Source organism: Papaver somniferum, unplaced genomic scaffold, assembly GCF_003573695.1.
Source record: "Papaver somniferum cultivar HN1 unplaced genomic scaffold, ASM357369v1 unplaced-scaffold_57, whole genome shotgun sequence".
NCBI classification, from domain to species: domain Eukaryota; kingdom Viridiplantae; phylum Streptophyta; class Magnoliopsida; order Ranunculales; family Papaveraceae; genus Papaver; species Papaver somniferum.
Window position 1 is genome coordinate 3,823,062 of NW_020648415.1, and position 7,547 is coordinate 3,830,608.

General features: G+C 35.4%; 1 long non-coding RNA gene across 1 annotated transcript; it reads right to left on the reverse strand.

Moving 5' to 3' along the window:
• Positions 1–204: 204 nt before the first annotated feature.
• On the reverse strand, positions 205–2,052 carry LOC113343221. The gene is made up of 3 exons (XR_003357101.1): positions 2,012–2,052; positions 1,624–1,869; positions 205–303 (listed from the first exon to the last, which is right to left on the reverse strand). It is a non-coding gene; the product is annotated as an uncharacterized LOC113343221 (long non-coding RNA).
• Between the last annotated feature and the right edge of the window lie 5,495 nt (positions 2,053–7,547).

Below are 7,547 nucleotides of genomic sequence, written 5' to 3' on the forward strand. Positions count from 1 at the left end.
AGCCGAAGAAGGAAAAAATAAACGATATATTCCCAAAGAAGCAGAACAAAGCAACAAATAAGTCATACCGTACCTCGGAACTTCGGGTAGGTGGATTGGTAGCTGGCTGACTATGTTTACATGATACAAATGACACCGCCACTGGGAATTTCATCCAATTTGGAGCTCTCCAAGTACCCCAATCACAGTCTTTATAAAAACTTCATCAATGCTGATTCTGCGTAGGTTATGATTCTCTTCATGTCAGAGCATTTCTTCCTGATTGCTCCCAGCGGTAAACATTCTATCGCATGGTCGACCATCCTATCAAAAGAAGGCACTAAATCATAAGCATCAACAGAAGATAAAGTAGAGCAAGCCATTGTAAAAAAACAATGACTATTCAGAAATAACTCTTGATAAATATGTTAGTATGGACTTAAGCTAAAATGGTGGTAAATCACAGAAGATAGTTCAAGTATGAAATTTCCAACAAAAGATGCTTCAGCTAAGATATTGAAACTTCAAAATGAAGGCAACTAATCATGTGTTAGGAACCATACTCCGATACTTTCTGGGGATGGTCAACATAAACTTGAAACTGGAGATACTCGAAACACGAGGAAATTGAAAAGCTCATTGAATAAGATTTAGTCCAACCATTTTGTGAGACAAACTTGAACATAAAATCAGTGGAACAATGAGAAAGATACATACTAAATCAGTAATCATTTAGTCGCATATTTATCTGTCATGTTATAACTAAAAACAATCACAAAAATCTATATGTACTTGACTTCCTTGGAAGCTTCCAAAGCCTGTGCCTTTAGGTCAGCCGTCTTGGATTCACAAATTCATGACAAGAAATTGATATTAGACAAAAGAACTATAGTCCTCATACCACAGAAACCAGAACTTGCTGCATATAAATGAACAGAACGGAACATTTCACAATCAAAACCTAGTGGTTGCATAACTATCAACATACCTAGGGGTGCACAAACCCTACCCATACCCGCCAACCCTACCCTACCCGCCAGTTTTTTAACCGTATCCTATCCACTATTTGGCGGGTAGGGTGGCGGGTAAAGATTTTCTTAACCGCCAGTAAACGGGTAGGGTGGCGGGTATAGGCCATATCCTACCCACCCTACCTAGAAGTGCACATACCCTACTCCTACCCGCCAACCCTACCCTACCCGCCAGTTTTTTAACCGTATCCTACCCTATCCATTATTTGGCGGGTAGAGTGGCGGGTAAAGATTTTCTTAACCGTTGGTAAACGGGTAGGGTGGCGGGTATAGGCCATATCCTACCCACCCTACCCGTTGTGCAGCCCTAAACATACCTCACAATTAAACAAAGTTGAGCGAGTATATAGAACTTAAAAAGTTCCTGTTTCAAATATCAACTTCATCCAAATCTAACACAACAAACCGACAAACAGAATTTTTTAACCAAACTAAATCATGAAGCAGCTAAAAAACCTCAAAGAAAAACATGCATAGATACCCGTACGCGCTTGATGACTCAACGCAGAACTCAAATCATTAGCAAGAATCTGTTCTCAGCGAACTTGTTAACTCTCAATGGAGTTGGTCCGATGCTTTCAAAATTGAAGGCATATTGAAAAGAAATACTTACCAAGATATCAACCCACCCAAATTGGGTTTGGACATATTAGCTAAGGAATCAACACTAGATTGATCTTGAACATCAAGCTAGTAGAAAAAGACATTCTCCAACCCACATTCGACAAGCAATGATACTGTATTTGATCCTATCTTTTCATCTCTAGCTGTTAGCACGACAGTCACACATTCAAGAGCCAATCTTCGAATAATCTCATGCCAGATTCGTTTCTTTGTACCAGTAACAACTGCAAACATCCTACAACAGAAAAGCAAACTATTAAATACGAAAATGGAGGCACAAACACACACATTTACAACTTAATTATATCTAAACCCAAAACACAAATCAACATCCAAACTAAGAAACTATCAAAAACCCTTGAATCTGATAAAATTACCTTTAGATGCAGGAGCCATTATTAGGCACTTGATCTTCTTAAAAACTGAAATTAAAAACAAAATAAAATAAAATCAGAATCATGAATATAAATGAACAGAAAAAGGAGAACCTGATTTGAAGAAATCCTAAGAGAGAGAGGGGACGAACCAAAACGCATAAAACACAACAAATCTTCTCTATTACTTCCAACTCTTCCAAGTAGAAGCTTCGGATCTTCAATAATAGCTTTGAATCTTCACATAACAACTATGACAACAACGATATATCCTTCGTTCAAAACAGATTCGAAAAGGAGAAAAAATTAGGTTAAGTAAAAAACAAAATTGATAGCAAAACACTGAAATATGGATGTTAAATACCTAAGTCATGTGTTGTTTATCTCCGTTTCTCACTTAACAGGGGGTTAGTCGTGGGAGAGTTCGAGAGATTTTAATGTATTCAGGTTTTCTCCTGTTAGTCCTGAGGGAGTTTGAGGGAATCTCTCCAAATCTCCGTTAGTCGTGGGGGAGTTTAGAGGAGTCTCATAAACTCTCTAGAAAACACCTGTTAGTCGCTGGGGAGTTTAAAAAAAGCTCTTGAACTCCCTGTTAGTCATAAAACCCTACAATACTAGGGATTTGGTTGCTTTGGGGAGTTCGAAGGAGTTTTTAGTGTATTTTGGTCTCACAACAAATCTCTCAAAAGAGTAGAGATTTGGGAAGGAGTATGGTGCGTAGAAAACCATAGGAGAAAGAACAGGAAACATTTTTTTCCAGGTATGTTTTTTTTCTTCTTTGATCTCCATGATTGTTTATAATAGTTTGATTTGTGTACTATTTTGATTGTTTTTCATATCTTTGATCTCCATGATTGTTTATTTTGATTGTGTGTATAGTTTTTTTTTTTGGGTACTCTCTCTCTGTCAAAACCCCAATTTGTGGTTCAAAAGATCTTGGTAAGAAATTGCATGATTTGATTATAATGATATCTTTAAATTCAACCGTTGGAATATGATGAAATTTGAGTATGTCGTATTTTACCTTGTTATAGAAGTACAATAAAAGTTTCATGCGGATCAGGTCACGTTTGCTACTGCAAAACTTGCACAATATATGACTATGGTCTGCTGAGTTTAAATCCTGAATAGGGGACTGATTCCTATTTATCTCATTCTTTGCTTATCGGAAAAATCTGAAATTTTAGTATGGTATTTTTATATATGAAGGTTACCTACTGTAGAAATTTCATGAAGTTATGATCACTTTAGGTACACCAAAGTGGGAGAAATCCGGAACTGAATTCTGTATGCACGTATTGAAAGTAGTCGGGTTCTTAGTAATGTATCTTTTTAACGAACCGTTGGAATGCTATGATTTTTGAGTTTGTTGTGGAATATTGAGTTGTAAGTGTACCATAAAAATTTAAAGAGGATCAGGTAAGTATTAGTACTGCAAATATTGGACAATCTGAAACTGTGTTTCGGTGAAACAGAATTCCTTTACAGCTATCTTCATAATTTGTTATGTCATCATGCATTAATTGGCTTGCTACTTTGCATTGGTGTTATTGAGAATCACTATCACTTGTTAAGTAATCTTATTTAGACACATACTTATCTTCTATTCTATATGCCAAAGTTCAATACAGTGGCGTACTTCATTCCGTATTGGCGTGTTTTAGCCAATTCATAGGGTTCTTTTGTTATACTGATATCTTTAAATGCAACCGTTGGAATATGATGAAATTTGAGTATGTCGTATTTTACCGTGTTATAGAAGTACAATAAAATTTTCACGCGGATCAGGTCACGTTTGCTACTGAAAAGCTTGCATAATATATGACTATGGTCTTCTGAGTTTAAATCTTGAATAGGAGACTGATTCCTGTTTATCTCATTCTCAGCTTATCGGACAAAGCTTAAATTATAGTATGATGTTTGTATATATGAAGGTTTCCTACTGTATAAATTTCATGAAGTTCTGATCAATTTAGATACACCAAAGTGTGAGAAATCCGGAACTGAATTCTGTATGCACGTATTGAAAGTAGTCGGGTTATGAGTAATGTATATTTTTAATGAACCGTTGGAATGCTATGAATTTTGAGTGTGTTGTAGAATATTGAGTTGTAAGTGTACCGTAAAAATTTCAAGAGGATCAGGTAAGTATTAATACTGCAAAGATTGGACAATCTGAAACTGTGTTTCGGTGAAACATAATTCCTTTACAGCTATCTTCATAATTTGTTATGTCATCATGCATTAATTGGCTTGCTACTTTGCATGGGTGTCATTGAGAATAACTATCACTTGTTAAGTCTTCTTATTTAGACACATACTTCTCTTCTATTCTATATGCCAAAGTTCAATACAATGGCGTACTTCATTCCGTATTGGCGTGTTTTAGCCAATTCATACGGTGCTTTTGTTGCAAGGAGTTACTAAGGGATTTTCTTTGATTAAAAATTTGGCTAAGTAGCTCAGCGTGTTAGTACTGTATAATCTAGTATCACATTTTTTTATCATGTTTACATTAGACTGTTTGGTGTTATTACTATCCTTGCTTTGTTAAGTTCTAGTATTAGTCTAAGTACTAATGTAGCTAACATGTCACAGCATAGAATGGAAAAATCCAGCCAACCTGCTGAAAACAACAAGAAGAAAAATAATGTTAGGAAGAATAAGAATACGGAACCGGAAATGGAAACGGAAGTGACTACGAATTACAAACAATGGACAACTCGAGAGACTGAGAAATTATTGGAACTGTTGGTAGAAGCTACACTTGAGAAGAAGAAAGACACTAGTAGATGTTTTACTAAGAGAATAGTGGAAGAGGAGATACTTCCAAAACTTAACCAAGCATGTGGTTGTGACAAATCTTTTGAGAACTATAAAGGGAAACATAGATGGCTGAAGACTAGATTTGGTCAATACCAGGATTTGTTTAAATCTTGTACTTCTGGATTCGATTGGGATGATGCTAACAAGATGATTACTGGATCCGACGAGATGTGGAACAATTACTTTGAGGTATGTGTGTGTTACTTACTGAAAACTAAATTTGATATTTTTTTCTTCTATTTTGTGCAGAGTTCTAATTCATGCTTTATCCTTTATATATTTTTTGTATGTTAACAGAGCCATCCAAACCAAACTAACTTAAAGGAAGATAATGGTAAAGACTATGGTGACTTGCTTATTGTTTTTGGGAATAAATGTGCTTCTGGAAAAGTTACAGTTGATATTACCCATGAGGGTACAAGTGCTAGAACCTGTGATAAGGAAGATGAACAAGATGATTACTTCGATGTTGATTATACTCAACGAGAGCAATATGATAATGCTTTTAAAGTATCATACGTGGGATATGGCTTAGAGGAAAGTGATGAACAAGATAAAGATGAAACTCAAGATATGAACACAAAGAAAATTCTTGTCAGAAAAACGACACCAAAGAAAAGACCAAGGTGTGACATTGGTGACTCTTCTACATCAACTAATCCTACTGGGCAGTCTGATTATCTAGAGAAATTGATTGCCAACAGTTCATCGATTGCTTCTTCTATTGATTCAATGCATGCTCTTATTGCGAAAGAGAAAGAAGACCGCAAAATTGAAAAAGAAATGCGCAGAATTGATAAGGATAAGAAAGATAACCAAGTATGGGATCTTATTTATGGCATGAATGAAATTTCTTTGGAAGATAAGCTGAAAGTAATTGAAATGCTGGACAACAATCACAAGAAGAACTTATTCATACGTTTTACTCCTGAAGAGAGAAAGTTGTGGATTGGTTCAAAGTTAAAAGAATAAACATGTCATCTTTGCAAGTTTCTATTAGGTTTAATGGGCTTTTAGAGTTACAACATTTGATCGTTTTTCTTCATAACTATTAGTATTTAATTTTTCTTTTCTCCTAGTTGAGAACTTATTGTTATGGATTGATTGCTACTAATTTTTATGGATTGACATCTTTATGGTTATTATGATTGAATTTATGAACTTTATATTCTATATGCTTATTTTCTATATACATATACTTTTATGCTTTTGAAATAAGGATGATTCTAATAAAAAAAGTACTTTTATCATCTTTTTAGGTGAACATGTCTGATTTGGATTTATCTACTGATAGTGAAGATGAAGCCTTTGATACAGAAGAAGAAAGCAGTAATGATGAAGAGGTAAGCAGCAATAATGAATTTGAACTATCCATATTTTTGAATATACTTTCAGCGGTGCATTCATGGTTGATGGATATAATCAAGCAATTGCAATACATACAAAGTCAGCGTATTGAAAGACCAATGAGACACCCAGTTACTTTGTTTGGATATAACTATATAAGGAGAGTTTTGCGTCAAGACCCAGAAGACTTTCGAAGAAGTTATAGGATGTACCCTGATATTTTTCTAAAACTATGTTGTATCATTAGAGAAACTACATCATTATGTGATACAAGATATGTTTCTATTGAAGAAATGCTTGGTACATTTTTACTCGTTGTTGGCCAAAGTTCACAATATTGCACAATACGTGACACATTTGGTCGCTCTCGGTGGACAGTTAGTAAAAACTTCAACAGGATGTTGCGAGCTTTAAATTCTATAGCTCCGAGGATAATGTCTAAGCCAACAAGTGAAACTCCATTTAAAATTCGTGAGAGTACACGATTTTATCCTTACTTTAAGGATTGCATTGGAGCTATGGACGGTACACATATCCCAGCAATGGTAGAGAAAAGAAATGCAGCCGTTTATTGAAGGGAAAAAAAATTATCTCGTTGCAAAAAATAACATACTATTGATACAGAGATATGATCATTTTCATTTATTTTTTTCTTTTGATTAAAGATCAATGTTATTTGCAAATAAGGATTTATTGTTTCTTAAAAGAGAATGAGTTAGGAGTGAACTCTCTCAAACTCCCCCAAACTCCCTCTAATAAACTCTCTCAAACTCCCTACACTCCCCCAAACTCCCCGAACTCAAAAACACAAAACTCTCTCAAACTCCCTACACTCTCTCAAACTCTCTCAAAATCCCTGAGATTTAAAATACACTCAACTCCCCCGAAATCACTCGAAGACTAACCCCTTGTAAATCTTCATGAACCGTTGGTTCACTGTGAGAAAGATAAACAAGAGACCCTAAAACCTAAACGAAGAGAAGAGGAGATACTATACTCCAGAACCCCAAGGTTACGCGATTCGGTTCTGAATGTGGGGGAATATTTAAGTTTGTTGGAACAAGACTGAGATCCAGTGAAATACATATGGCAAGTAAGCCGATAGCTAACCCATTTCATACTTATCGAAACATGGCACTGTAGTTGGCTGGCCATTTCGGTCCACCCAATAGACGATCAGTGGTGGGCGAATTAAAACTTAAAATAATTGTCGGATTTATCCCGTGATTTAGTAGTGTATCATTAAATCACACACCTAATAAATTGTCACGTTTGAAAATGACAGTTTGTTGGCGTTAAATGGTGGGCCCAACTATTTTCATGTTATATGACATGATTTGTTTGTTAAATTCTAATCACACAATTA